General features: G+C 37.4%; 1 protein-coding gene across 15 annotated transcripts in view; it reads left to right on the forward strand.

Annotated features, from left to right (window-relative positions):
* MTMR3 (myotubularin related protein 3) overlaps positions 1-15468 on the forward strand; it is a 74673-nt gene that overhangs the window by 15643 nt on the left and 43562 nt on the right. The gene's annotated exons all lie outside the window — the stretch shown is intronic.

A 15468-nucleotide genomic window follows, 5' to 3' on the forward strand; every position in this document is an offset into this window, starting at 1 on the left:
GGTACATGCCGCCCTTGACCGGAATCGAACCTGGGACCATTCAGTCCCCAAGCCGACGCTCTATCCATTGAGCCAAACCGGTTTCAGCTGAAAAGTTAGTTTTTAAAGTGCTGTCATTTAATAAGAGCTTTATTCAGAATGTGCCTCTCAAAAGTTAAAAGTGTATTTCTTTAAAAAAATATTTTTTATTTCAGAGAGGAAGGGAGAGGGAGAGAGACAGAAATATCAATGATGGGAATCATTGATTGGCTTCCTCCTTTTGGACATGTGCCCTGACCAGGATTCAATCCCTGACCCTCTGGTTCATAAGTCAACACTCAACTACTGAGCCTTGCCAGCCTGGGCTGCATTTAATTATTTATAATAGAGGCCTGGTGCACAACATTTGTGCACTTGGGGGGAGGGCCTCACCCCAGCCTGCGCTCTCGAAGTCTGGGGGCCCTCAGGGGATGTCCAACTGCCAGCGTAGGCCCACTTCTCAGAACGGGCCAGAGCTGGCAGTCGGCCATCCTTAGCGCTGCCACAGGTGGAAGAGGTTCCCCCCCACTGCTGCTGTGCTCACCAGCCATGAGGCTGGCTTCTGGCTAAGCGGTGCTCCGGTTGTGGGAGTGCACTGACCACCAGGGGGCAGCTCCTGCATTCAGTGTCTGCCCACTGGTGGTTAGTGCACATCATAGCGACCAGTTGTTCCATCGTTTGGTTGATTTGCATATTAGCCTTTTATTATATAGGATAACTATACATTTGCTCCTTGTAAGAAATAGTGTCATTTTTCTCAAATTAAGCTTGGAAGATAAGAAATTAGTAGAAAGTGAGCCTTTTTCTATGTCTTACAGCACATGTGTCAAACACAAGGCCCGCGGGCCAAATCCGTCCCGCCAGGCCTTGCAATGTGGCCCGCACCGCGCTGTCATCACTGCACTCCGCTGCGTTTCCATCACAATGACAGTTTATGACTGTTCAGTAAACCATTTGGCCCGCGATTTAGGCTGGATTTTAGATTTTGGCCCCTTCTCTGATTGAGTTCGACACCCCTATCTTACAGTGTACCCAGGTCGTACTAAATTTAGGTGAGTTGTTTGAATTGTGTTCTGAGTGTACTTGCAGTTATGTAGAACAGAAACAGCTTGCATGGGACTGGAAGTACTGAAAAGATAAAAACTAGTTGGTAGCAAATTGCATCAGTTAAACTGAGTGATGGATCTGCAAGGACTTTGGGGTTGCTGGGTTTGATTTGTAACACTCAATTGTTTTGAAATGATAGCTCTGAAACAAAGTAATTTAAAACTTAGATATGGTTGGAAATTTCAGATTCCTTAAAACAAACAAACAAACAAAAAAAACCAACCAAAAAAAGTCTTTTAAAGAAAGAAGCTTTTCTCCAGAGATATTAGCTCCTTGAGTGCTGCATGAAGCTTAGCCATTGCTGTGGTGATTTTATACCCACCAACAAGTTTCATTTTATTCTTTAGTTCTGATTTATGCCTTACTGAGTGAATTTTCAAAATGAGATTTCTTTGTTTTTATTTTAGCTAAACTATCATATATACAAGCCCACTAAATTGACCTTTTTTTTTAAAAAAATATTTTTTATTGATTTTGTACAGAGAGGAAGGGAGAGAGATAGTTAGAATCATCGATAGAGAGTGTCATCGATCAGCTGCCTCTTGCACACCCCCTACTGGGGATATGCCCGCAACCAAGGTACATGCCCTTGACTGGAATCGAACCCGGGACCTTCCAGTCCCCAAGCCGACGCTCTATCCTAGGGGTGTCGAACTCAATCAGAGAAGGGGCCAAAATCTAAAATCCAGCCTAAATCGCGGGCTGAATGGTTTACTGAACAGTCATAAACTGTTATTGTGATGGAAACGCAGCGGAGTGCAGTGATGACAGCGCGGTGCGGGCCACATTGCAAGGCCTGGCGGGACGGATTTGGCCCGCGGGCCTTGTGTTTGACACATGTGCTCTATCCATTGAGGCAAACCGGTTTCGGCTAAATTGACCTTTTTCTCTTTTTCCTGTGAGTTTAGAAAAGTCCTTCAACTTTAGGTCAGTGGTTCAGTGCCAGAGGTTAGCTTCTCTTATTTTTTATATTTTGAATTCTATCTGGAGGATAATTAATTTCTAGATTGTATCCTTAAGTCAGATCTTTTTGAACATTAAGAACTCTCCAACACTTAATATATAGTTCTAGTGAAAGGAATAGAGTATTCACTGGGTTTTGTTTTTGAGGCCCTTGCATTTAATTCATGGAATCAAAATAAATTACAGATAGTGGCAATTAAATTTTCATTTATTCATTATGGCTTCTCATTCCTCATTTTCTGGTTACTTAAGAGTTACTAAACGTGTGTACCAGGCCTGGCCTATTTTGTACCTATCCCGCTTACAGCACTTAGTGGCATTTGACACAAAGGGCCAGTAGGTGTTCTCTGATATTGGTGCACAGACTACAGGAGAAAACTGTCAGCTTTCTTCTGGGTTTTGAAGCTGGGACTGCCTCTAGCAGGAGTCAGGCGGTCTGTCTACAGTGGGAGAGAATGAGGCCAATGAGTAAAGAGAAGCATGAGATAAAGAGATGGATCCGGTAGCATTGAGCCTTTGAGGCCTTACTGCCTGAAGTTCATTCTTTGTTTCCGTGTACCACCTCAGTATCCTTCTGTGAGCAAGTCCGTTCTGATTCTAAGTTAGCTTGGGTTTCTTTCCCTTACAATTGAGAATTGTGACATATCTAATGCTATTACCTATTACTGTTCCTACACTGACTCTTAAGTATTTAAAGATAGCTTGAGCTTTAATTTCAGGATAAACATTTAATATACATAGGTGAACTCGCTTCATATATGAATTAACCTTCAGAATCAGTGGAGTGAAAATAATAAAGAATCGTCCATTTTCAGTGGTTTTTGCTTAAGGGGAAAAGTGTTTATGGGTAAAGAATGGATCAATATTCTTTTCTAGCCATTTACACCTGTACAGTGTAGAAGTTGCCTTTAAAGAGATGATCACCATAAATCAGTAGAAGGGCAAAAAAATAAAGTTGTATTATAGTCATAATGTCACTGATTAGTCATAAATACCCTCTTTACATTCTGACAGTGAATGTGTAGTAACCTTATAAAAGGATTAGAAAGAGGGAGGAGGAAAACTGAGTGAAGAATAGAACAAAGAGGAAGTGAAGAAGTGAGGTATATATGGTAAGCTTTATTGAGCCACTAATAATTGTAGGTTCCATGGATTGCCTACATCTGGATTAGGTGATGGGCTCCTGAGAAGTCAGTGATAGAGATGAAGAAAAGTCTTGATTTGTTTTCTTTAGGCTGAGGTTAAGGTTGATGCGGTGAGTAAGGAGCAGCTTTCTTATCTTGCTTAAGCTGTTGGCATTATGTTGTCTTGCAAAATCTGCTCTCTTATTATTTGACCCTAATTACTTGAGTACTCAAACTTCCAGGATTGTTGTTTTGAAAGCCATTGATGAATGGGATTAATGTGTAGGAACTACATTGAACATGAATTTGAAAATATTCCAGTCCCAGCCCTAGCCAGTTTGGCTCAGTGGCTAGAGCAGTGGTCGGCAAACTTCATTAGTCAACAGAGCCAAATATCAACAGCACAATGATTGACATTTCTTCTGAGAGCCACATTTTTTAAACTTTTTCTAACACCACTTCTTCAAAATAGACTCGCCCAGGCGGTGGTATTTTGTGGAAGAGCCGAAATTTGCCGACCACAGACTGACGGGTCCCTGGTTCCATTCTGGTCAAGGGCACATGCCTGGGTTGCGGGCTCAATACCCAGTATGGGGTGTACAAGAGACAGCCAATCAGTGATTTTCTCTCATCATTGATGTCTCTCTCTCTCTCTCCATATATATCCAGTCCCAAAGTAAATTTGACCCTTGGCAGGAATGTGGTAAGCCAAATTTGAGATGTCTATGCTTCACTATCCAACTTTCAGCCTAATCTGTTTTAGCTGGCTTGCCCTATGTAAGCAGAAACTTCCTTTAAGGCTTTACTATGGGTTAAAAGCTGTTCATGGATCTCCATTAAAAAGCATCTTAATTATATAGATCCTCATGGTAACCTAAAGCATACATTCTGGGTTTAGATTTACAGTAAAATGGTCTGTATCCCAAAACATGATTCCTCCAGAAACTAATGGTTTGATGTTGGCAGGTCATTAACTTCTTAGCTCCCTACTCTATAAGAGTTAGGAAAAGTAAAACTTGCCTTCCCAGAGCGTGTGTGTGTGTGTGTGTGTGTGTACCTTTGACTTTTTTTGCTGTCATATGGGGGAAATATTTAATTGAGGTATAATTTGTACAAAACACAATTCACCCTTTTTAACCATAAAGTTTGAGTTTTTATAAATGTATAAAGTCGTATAACCAACTCCATTTTATCACTCCAGAAATTCCCTCGTGTCCCTGTGATCACTTTCCTCCATCCCTGCCTCTGGCGGATACTGATAATTGTAACTGTTAATTCCCCCCCCCCCCAATGTTACAAACATGGAATCATACAATGTGTTCTATTTTGTTTCTTCCTTTCATTTAGTATAATGCTTTGAGATTGATTCCTGTTGTTAAAACTATTAGTAGAGCCCTAGCCGGTTTGCTCAGTGGACAGAGCACCAGCCTTCGGACTAAAGGGTCCCGGTTTCAATTCTGTTCAAACGCACATGGGGCTCAATCCCCCAGTAGGGTGTGCAGGAGGCAGCTGATCAATGATTCTCTCTCATCATTGATGTTTATATCTCTCCCTCTCCCTCTTCCTTCCTCTCTCTAATCAAGAAAAATACATTTCTAAAAAAGTAGTAGGTTCTGTTTAATGGCTAGTTAGTGGCTGTTACAAATAAAGCTCCTGTGAATTTATACAGGTCTTTGTATGGGCATGTGTTTTCATTTCTCTTGGTTAAATACTGAGGTGTGGAAATTGCAGGGTTGTATAGTAAATGCATGCTTGCAACTTTATGAAAAGCTGCCGAACTATTTTTCAAAGTGGCTATATTATTTTACATTCCCATTAGCAATGGAAGAGGATTCCAGGAGTTTCGCATACTTGTTAACACTTGGTATCTTCAGTCTTTATTAACTTTAGCTATTCTTGTGGGTCTGTAGTATTATGCTAGCATGATTTTTTAAAAAAATATATTTTATTGATTTTTTTTTTGCCCCCCTCTCTCCCTCCCACACATCCCCTCCCTCCCCAGAGTTTTATGTCCATTGGTTGTACTTATAGCTAGCATGATTTTTATTTTGTGATTTCCAGGTGATTAACGATGATTATCTTTTGATGTGCTTACTGCGATTCATTTATCTTTTTTGGTGAGGTGTCTTCACATTTTTTTTCCTTCTATTAAAAATTTGCCTTTGCAGCAGCTGTCCCAACATAGCCAGTTTTCATGTTCTAATGACTTATGGAGGGATCTTATGTTAATTAAGAAATGTTTAGTCCTAACCAATTTGGCTTAGTGGATAGAGCGTCGGCCTGCGGACTGAAGGGTCCCAGGTTTGATTCCCGTCAGGGTCATGTGCCTTGGTTGCGGGCACATCCTCCATGGGGGTGTGCAGGAGGCAGCTGATTGATGTTTCTAACTCTCTATCCCTCTTCCTTACTCTCTGTAAAAAATCAATAAAATATATTTTTTAAAAAAGAAAAGAAATGTTTAGCCTTTACAATAGGATTAGAGACCCGGTGCAGGAAATTCATGCAAGGGGCTTGGTCCTTGCACCCCTGGCTTCACCCTGAAGGTCGGTCTAATTAGCATATTATGCTTTTATTATTATAGATTGTAAACAATACCCTGGATCTCCTACTTTGCCAGTTGCTCACTAATGCTGACAATTGATAGCTGGAACTATTTCACTGGCCCCTGTGACCACAGTATTTTGAGCTTTAAGATATGATGTCACTGTTTAAATATGGATTATTCTGTTCTTGTTCTATAATATCCCAACACCTTTAGTAAAGGATTTTGTATTGGCTTCCACCAGCTGCTATTCATTAAAATGTGTAGCAATATGTAACAATAGGCCTAGCCTCTTAAAAATCCGTTTTAACATTAGAAATGAAAAGGTGATGCTAAGTGACTTTTTTTCATATGAAGGTGGTATTAACACATAGAAGGAGGTATTAAGTTTTCATATAATCAAGAAAAGATCCTTCATGTAATATTTTAAAAATTGTACTGAGATTTGCATTAAAAGTAGCATCCCATACCTAGCAGACTTTAAACATAGCATGTAATTTTTATCTAATTTTCACCTCCTGAATTGGATATCTTTGGTCACCAGACCTTTACTCCACTGGAATGAGTCTTCATGTCAACTTTGGCATTATTCATTAGAGCTAGTATTTAAATATTGACAAAAGGCATCAAATAATTATTTTATTGAATACTACTAGGTAAACGATAGGTTATAAAAATGTTATGCATTTATTTAATACCTGTTTTTTCTTTTTTGCTTCCCTTTTATAGCTTTTATGTCTTGGTAAAAAGTCACTCTATGGGTAAATTGACATAGTGTGTCCATAATATGTATGGATAAATAAGATTTTTGTGTAACTTGAATATTTTTATGAGGTAAACAGTATTTGCTAACAGATTAAATGGGAGTTGAATAACTGTCAAGGGATTCTGACATTTGATATACTAGTAGGAATTTGCTTATTTATCTTGAAATTATAAAATACTTTTGCCCATCTGAAATCATTCAGTGTCTGATGTTGCTAATGCAGAGTTTGTGTTTCAGATAGAAAAGATTAGTAATTGATTAATAATTGCTGGAGTTATTTGGTATGAGATATACCTGGAAGGAAAGTGTTAGGAAAGCATGATAAATACTTGTGCTGTTTAGAACTTTACAGATATATTTCTTACACTAATCTCCCAGTGGATGCCAGAATAAGATTTTACTTAAAAAAAAAAAAAAAAAAAAAAAAAAATATATATATATATATATATATATATATATATATATATATATATTATTGATTTTTTACAGAGAGGAAGAGAGAGAGTTAGAAACATCGATCAGCTGCCTCTTGCACACCTCCCACTGGGGATGTGCCCGCAACCAAGGTACATGCCCCTTGACCGGAATCAAACCCAGGACCTTCCAGTCCGCAGGCCGATGCTCTATCCACTGAGCCAGACCGGTTTCAGCAGGCTTTACTTCTTAATGTACTAAAAAATAAGTCCATGATGTTAAGCAAGCATCGCTAAGTTGGAGATGGAGATTATATTTTTTTATATATATATATATATATATATATAATATATTTAAATTTTTCCCTGACGATATATTTTTTATTTTAAAAATGCATTTTTATTACAAACAATAAATATATTAAGGATCACAATAACATTGTGTGAAAGTATACACCCTCCAAAAAATCTTAATTAGGAAATATCACCAAGGAAGACATTTAAATTTATTTGCACCTCTTTATTTTATTATTATTTTATTGATTAAGGTATTACATATGTGTAATGCCCTCCCACTCCCCACTCATGCCCTCACTTTCCTGGTGTCTGTGTCTATTGGTTGGGCTTATATGCATGCATACAATCCTTTGGTTGATCTCTCTGAGGATATTGTTTATCCTATTGCTTTTTAGAGAGAGTGGAAGGGAGGAGTTGAGACAGAGAGAAACATGGATGAGAGAGAGGCACATTGATTGGTTGATTAGTTGCCTCTAGGCATCTAGCCTGCAACAAGGAATGTGCTCTTGCCTTGGAATCGAACCTGAAACCCTTCCGAGTGCTGACTCTCTTAACTACTGAGCAAAACCGACGAGGGCTAAATTGATTATTATATATAAAAGAACTTCTATGTGTTCTAATTAAGTTTGAATTTTGAGCAGGTGTTCTAATTAAGTTTGAATTTTGAGCAGGTAGGAGCTCTTTGAAGCATTTCCTCTGCCTTGAAACATCTTCCTCTTTTATATCTTTGCTCATTTCTTTTATGGGACTTGGTTTAGGCTTATTAACACCATAAACATTTACCAAATGCTGCCTATTTACTAGGCATGTAGCTTTGTGGATGGAGTGGTAAAAACAAGATTACATGGTCTCTGACCTCATTCAGTTATTGCCTGACAAGGAATAGGCAGAGGAGTTGGAATTATGTTGAATGGTTAAGATAGTCTTCTGGGTTTTTTTTTTGTGTGTGTGTGTATGTGTGTTTTTGATACACTGGTAGTTTTACCAGAGTCTGTCTGAAAATTCTGTCAACTATTAATTTAAAAATATATAATAAAATAAGAGAAAAAGAAATTTTAACACAAGAAATGCTATTGGTTGTGGAATCTAACAAGTAGATGTACACAATATTATTTGTCTTTAAGAATACAAAGAAATTATTGCCTTTTTGTACGGTTAGTTGAATTGCCTAATTTCTTTCTTCCTCACAAGAGACATTTTAGTATCAGGCTAAAATCAACAATTACAACCCTTAATGTTTGGGGGAAAAATATCATATGACTAACTACATAGTTTTGCTAGTAGTCACTGGGTCATTAATTAAGTTTCTTCATTTTGTGCTTCCTGCCCTTTCTCTTTTCCTCTGGAGGAAAAAAAGTTTTCTCTGGGCCCCCCTCTTCATTCTTGAGCGGGCACATTTTTATACTTTATGCCCCAAATGTACAGACTTAAAAATAACTGACATTCTGTCTTGCCTTGGATTTCCCACTGACACATTTGGTGACTGGTTTAAAGTGTCCAATTTGAAAGCAAAAGCTATCCCTGAAGGGAGAAAGGGAAGTTTTGTCTTCAAGGGGTTAATAAAATAGTCGTAAAGCAGTGTTATATGCCCAATAAGACATTTGACTCTTGAAATTTAATTATTTCAGGACTATTACATTTATTTTTAGGCATTTTTCTGGCCTTGGTTTTAATTGATAGGAAATATTTTTCTAGATTAAACTCAACCCAATATAATTATGTTTACAATATGTTTCAGATTCTAACTTTATTTAGGATACTGGCTGATGAACTTATAATATGCATTTTGTTTTACCTGTGCTTTTGTTATTCTGAAGGTTTAAGTGATTTGCTTTAAAATTTTAAATCGGATAACTCAGGAACTCATTTATTATTCCTCATTAGTGAAAAAAATTATTAGATCATGGCATATAGTTCTAAGTGACTTATTTCTGATAATTAGACCATCTATAATAGGCTTGAGAAAAGAACATTTTGTTGGGGTTTTAATATGTAAAAATAAGCCCATCAGGAAATTTATGTCTAAACTAAGATTAAGATTTTAGGAATAAACAAGGTATTTAAACTGAAGTCTAGATAGGGGACTTTACTGAACAGTATCTTATTAAATTTGTGTTCAGTTTTGGTGCCTACTTGAATTTAGAATATTTGAATGTTGTGTTATAGTCATTTGCAAAATGACTAAATTGTGTGTGTATACTTTTAAAATCAACTTTAAGATATTTGTGTGTAACAGAAGTAACCTTGTATAATTTGACAGATGTGTGCATTTATAAAACCATTACCTCATTCAAGATATAGAATATTTCCATTGCCCCAAAAAGGTTCCTAATGCTCTTTTACAGCCAATTCTCCCCCTTACCCTAGCAAATCATTGATCTGGTCAGTATAGATTAGTTTTGCCTATTATATAACTTTATAAAGTGATCATTTCCAGACCTTTTATGTGGACTTCTGAGCTTATGATTATATTTAGCTTGTTATTAAGAAAGTGAACTTTAAAAAGGATGAACTAGTTGTTGGCTAAAATATCTCTATTTAGAGTTGAGAGTAGTTTCTGAATGGTGACCTGCAACTTCACTAATTAGAAAAAAATTTTGTTTTAAATTCTGCAGTGGAAATACTGACACAACAAGGTTAACAGTACTTGCATCTCTGAAAGGAGATAGCCCAGTGGAATGAAGATAGCAGTAGTTGATCTACCCCTATCTATTTCCATACTTGCCTCTTAAATGTTAGTTTCATTGTCCTGCTGTATTTACCATTACATACATTGATTTTGGTTTACATTGTCTTATACATACAGACGTTGTTTTGATAAAGGACAATATCCCAAATGATAAATGTTATGTTTTTGCCAAAGCTGTATTTTTAAAAAGTAATTTTCTATTTCTGTAGCCTCCTTAAAGGGGGGAAAAACCCTTCCCATATTTTTTATTTTTATTTCCAAGTAGATTAAGACAGAAGGGAGTGTATCTAATTTGATTAGGTGTAAAATATGTATTAATTGGCTATATATGCTATCAGTAAAGCTTCTGGTCAACAGTAGGCTATTAGTAAAGTTTTGAGCGAGTCAAAGTTATGTGTGGATTTTCAACTCTGGTAGGGGTCAGAGCCTGTAATCCTTGCATTGTTCATGGGTCAACTGTATTGGTTTATTTTCCGATAATCCTTTGAGGCTGTTTGGTCAGAGTAGATAATTATACTTCTTTTGAAAGCTCAAGAAACATACCTAGAGAGTGTGTGGTTTAATTACTGATATATGACAGGGCATTTATTAGGCAACATTATGTGATTACTAAGTGCTGGTACACTTCCAATTGCTTGTGTGTATTAGATCACTTAATCTTTACAATAACACTATGAGATATTGTTGCCATCAGAAGCATGTTAATGACAAATGACCTGCTCAAGATTACAGAATAATAAATGTCTGAATTAGGTTTTGAGGCAAGGTCAGGCTGACTCTAAAGCTATGCCAGAATGCCTAAAAACGAAGTCTTTACAATGGTACAGCACATTTTAAATTCTTAAACACTGATGTTCCTTTGAAGGCTTTGTTTAAAACAGCAGGAACTGAATGATTCTACAGAGTAAAAGCAGAAATCATAGTCTTCCACTCTGCCACCAGCTGAGCATCTACCTGTGAACCAGGTAGTAATCACATTATGTTGCCTAATAAATGCCCTGTCATATATCAGGGGCATAAAATAAAAGCAGGGGATCTAATCTTAAACTCTGATTTCTGCAATTAATATTTACCTGTCTGATTACTGGCTGATAAAATAATCCCTTCTGACCTTGTATCCTTTTCTGTGGGAACACTTAGAAGCTGGAGACAAAACCAGCTATCTATTCTGAAATCCCTTAGATGGATTTACATTTCTTTTTATTCTGTAGTTTACACTTGTAATTTGGACCAAGATTATCTGATTTAAGAAAAATGAAGATTCCTTAACTTCTCCCATTTTGTTACAGTATGATCCTAGCCCCATATAATAATTTTCTTTCTTGAAAGTCAGCTTATTTGGGTATGCTTGGGAGCTTTTAGGTGGCTGTCTCATTAATATACACATCACATGGACCAAGTTGTCTCATCCGGTCAGCTTTGTGATTCCTCGCCCTTACAGTTTTTCTGTTGTGCTGGTGCCCATAACAACACAAACTTAAGAGCCCAGTAATGCGGGGCAAGTAGACTTCCTTCCTACCCCGGAGCTTTTTCCTGTACTAGATGCCAGCTCTGAGGATGGTGAACATGGGAGTTTAATAAAAACCCAGTTTCCTGACTTTATTCCATTAGATTAGATTGTCTCAGTGCTGAAGTAGAGGTTTTAAGAAGGCGGGTAGAAAGCAGTGTCCAGCTTGAGGATATTTAATACATGTTCAGTTTTGTTAACATTGCAGAAAATGTCAGTGGCTGTATTGTTACTATTTAATAATAATAATCTGTAGTAAAACTTTATTTAATTTACACCAAATTTTCAATTTAAGTCATTTATTTGCCTTGGTAAATTCTTTATTTTTTATAAGAGAAGTATCTTACATATATATTTTAATATTTTATTGATGTCAGCCAGGAAGGGAGAGCGGCAGAGAGATGGAAACATCAGTGATGAGAGAGAATCATTGACCAGCTGCTTCCTGCACACCCCACAGTGGGGATGGAGCCTGCAACCCAGGCCTGTGCCCTGCCTGGGAATCGAATGATGACCTCCTGGTTCATAGGTAGATGCTCAGCCACTGAGCAAGCCAGCTAGGCCTGTTTCTTTTTACATGCTTCTCTCTTCCTCCCTCTTAGGAATATCCATGATCTTGGCCTTTATTATAATCACTGTTTGGCTTCCATTTGTATTGTTACCCATGAATGATTTGTAAATAGTACTTTAGTTTTTGAACGGAATCATACTGTATATATTTTCTATTTTGCACATTCCTATGTATTATGCTGATCTAGTTCATTTTTATTGCTGTTTTGTACATTATACAACATTTTGTTTACCAGAGAGCTTGAATATACACATTATTCCTTCTGTTTCTTTCAGACATTAGTTTCTTTGACAGACTATTTGCATTTTGGAAAATGCAAAGAAATATATGACTGGCTCAGATGGACCTTGGCGGTGTGATATTATTAATAGATATATTCATGTGCTTATTGTAAACTTGATCATTCCAATTACTTGTTTATGTGGATTTTTTTTGATGCTGAATTGAATAGTACCAAAGTTTTCCCCCCCGAAGTTTTTAATATATAAAAATATACTCCATAATGTAGATTTATATTAGGCTGTATGTTTGAGAACTTTTTAATCTTGTTTTAGAGAATATTTTACCAATATTTAAATATATTTAGTATGAACATAAGTTAGTGCTTTAAGAAAACCCCTTTCCACTTCTGATTTATGAATTAAGCAAAATGATAGTTTGAGAATTTTTTAAATTTAAGGCTTGCTTTTGTTTTTAGTGTGAACCTATGACTAGTTTTCTTGACTTGTTAACTTAAGTGCAGTCATGAAAAAACAAAACATAAAAATAGGAAAAATAATCAATTGAGCTTATTTCTTTTTAGCCCTTCTTTTCCCAAGAAAAGCATGTTGATAAATTCTACTTCTTGACTTTTGCTGGAAAGTTCCTTTTCTTCCAGTATTTGGAGGACAGTTACGTGTGTCCTTCTGTTTACGTGAGATAAACATTAGTAGTTTAAAAGGGTGGGTCAGTCTTTTTCTGGGGATCTGTTGAATTGTATGGTTTTAAAGGGATTCTTAAGATGGTGTTCTGGTCAAGGCAATTTCTGTTTTTTTGGCTATTGAATAATTGAGAACTGCTTTAAAAGAGTAGGTATTTGAACTTACCATTTTTAAAAAAGCCCGCATTATAATGTGTTATTGAAGATTATTTGGGGTTTTATTGGCTTGATTTAAAAATTGAATGACCCCCTATCTCAGTGGTTGGCAAACTGTGGCTCTCAAGCCACATGCGGCTCTTTGGCCCCTTGAATGTGGCTTTTCCATAAAATACCACGGCCTGGGCGAGTCTATTTTGAAGAAGTGACCTTAGAAGAAGTTTAAGTTTAAAAAAATGTGTCTCTCAAAAGAAATTTCAATAGTTGTACTGTTGATGTTTGGCTCTGTGGACTAATGAGTTTGCCGACCACTGCCCTATCTAATTGGCAGGATATAAATTTTAACTGGGCCAGGAGAAGACCGGCTTGTCATTGCGTATAGCCTCTGCTATCTGAATTTTGTCTCTTTCCTCTGAATGTACCTATTGGCTAGCTAGAGTGGACAGTCTTTAATTATGACAGCAGTTTAAAATTCAGATCTGTTTCTTCCCTTCATTGTTAACTTGTAAACTTAAAGGATGAATATGCATTTACATTCAGCTTTCTGGTCCTCGTCCTTTTTTTTTTCTTTTCTTTTTTTGTTCTTGTCCATTTTGATGCCTATTAACTGAATAAAATGAGTGGAGGGAACCAGAACTTTGAAGAGTATTTATAGATGGAGAGAGGAACATTTAAGATTACTAATATGTAATATCAATATACTAATAAGCAATGTGCAGATTAGCTAGGATTGGGATAATACTAATAGCTATATTTTGAGTGTAGTTTACTTTCAGAAAATAGTTTCCACACTAAAAAAAAAAATTTCTTCATCCCCCCCCCCCCCCCCAATAAATAAATAAATAAATAAATAAATGAACCACTCATGTGTCACAGAATTACCAAGATTGATCTTTGGTCATTATCTATTGAAATGGAGATTTTGTTACCGTGAACATTATCATAAGTGTTGCCAATTCAAGAGACTTATTACCAGTGAAAGACTTTTTGATATAGAAAACATGGAGCTCAGCTAATGAGTTCTGACAACACACTGGGTTTTGTTTCTCAAGTGGAAGGTTGTGGCTTTTGCTTAGGAAATGGTAACATTTCAGCTGCTTATCTGTGCCCTGCAGCTGGCGGAGGAATGCAGCACACTGACGCTGGTTTGCGTTTGGATCCCTGAACACTCGCAGACTTTTCTACCAAAAGCGGTAGAAGAGAGACATAGATCTTTTTTTAAAGTCATCTTGTTTGGAGATGTCACTGAATCAGGACACTGCCTCAATTTCATATTTACTTTTCATTTTTTATCTTCAAAGCGTGATCCTAATGAGTGGAGGGGCTCACACGGAGCGCAGTCAGCCCTGGGAGAATATTGCAGTTGACATAGGCCTGCAGCTCCACTGCTGCCCCCAGAGCCTAAGCGAGGGCCGGCACCCCAGAATGTTTGCCACACAGGGACTCCACCACAGGGAGTGAGGGTGGGCGGTTGCATCTGTGCTTTTGGAACTTTCCTTGTTTCTATTTTCATTTGTAGTTCTTTTCAACAGCAAAGGCTTAGGAAAGCTGAAGTTTGGGCTTCTGTTCAGGGAATAAGTCTAAGCCACAGTACTTTTATTCAGCTGATAAATGCTTGGGTTTTGGTTACCGCTGGTGATTAAATAATCTTCCCATCATGGGATAATCCTACTCATCATACCACAGAATCCTCGTTTGGGAAGGTCATGTCGTCCCTCAGATATCTGAAAAGTTATTAGGCATAAGTGAGGAAACTCAGAGCTGAAAACTTGCCCCAAACAGTGACAGTTGTGAAGCTGCTGCTTAAATTGAACACTTCCCGCCCTGGCCCGGCGGCTCGGCGGTTGGAGCACCATCCTGTGCACCAAAAGGCTGCAGGTTTGTTCCCAGGCAGAGCACAGACCTAGGTTGTGGGTTTGATCCCTGGTTGGAGTGCGTGTGCAGGAGGCAACCAATCGATGCTTCTCTCTCAGGATGATGTTTCCCTCTCTTCCTCCCTCTCTCTTAAACCAATAAAAACATATCCTCGGTGAGGATAAAAAATAAAAGACCAATTTCCACCCTCTGAATTATTTCATATTGCCTCTGTACTCAAGTTTGCTGTGAATGTTTGAGAAGCTAATGGAGTGATGCTTTATCGATTGAGGAAAACATTTAAATAGGAGTAGCTATGTGTTCCTGGAAAGCTTGTCTGTATAGCTCTGCAGTTTCTAAAGGCATGCTGAGGCCTGGTTGCGTCCATTTTGTGGACAATTAAACATTCTAAAAGCTGCAGTTGACTAAATAGGCCACATTGTATCAGTTTTAAACATAATGTATTGTCCTGGTATTCTAACTTGCAGAGAAAGTCTTGTGGGCAGATCTAAGTGGTTTAACTTGTTTCTTAGGATATTTTT

The sequence above is a fragment of the Pipistrellus kuhlii genome, unplaced genomic scaffold (assembly GCF_014108245.1).
Source record: "Pipistrellus kuhlii isolate mPipKuh1 unplaced genomic scaffold, mPipKuh1.p scaffold_m20_p_20, whole genome shotgun sequence".
In the NCBI taxonomy this organism is placed as follows: Eukaryota; Metazoa; Chordata; class Mammalia; order Chiroptera; family Vespertilionidae; genus Pipistrellus; species Pipistrellus kuhlii.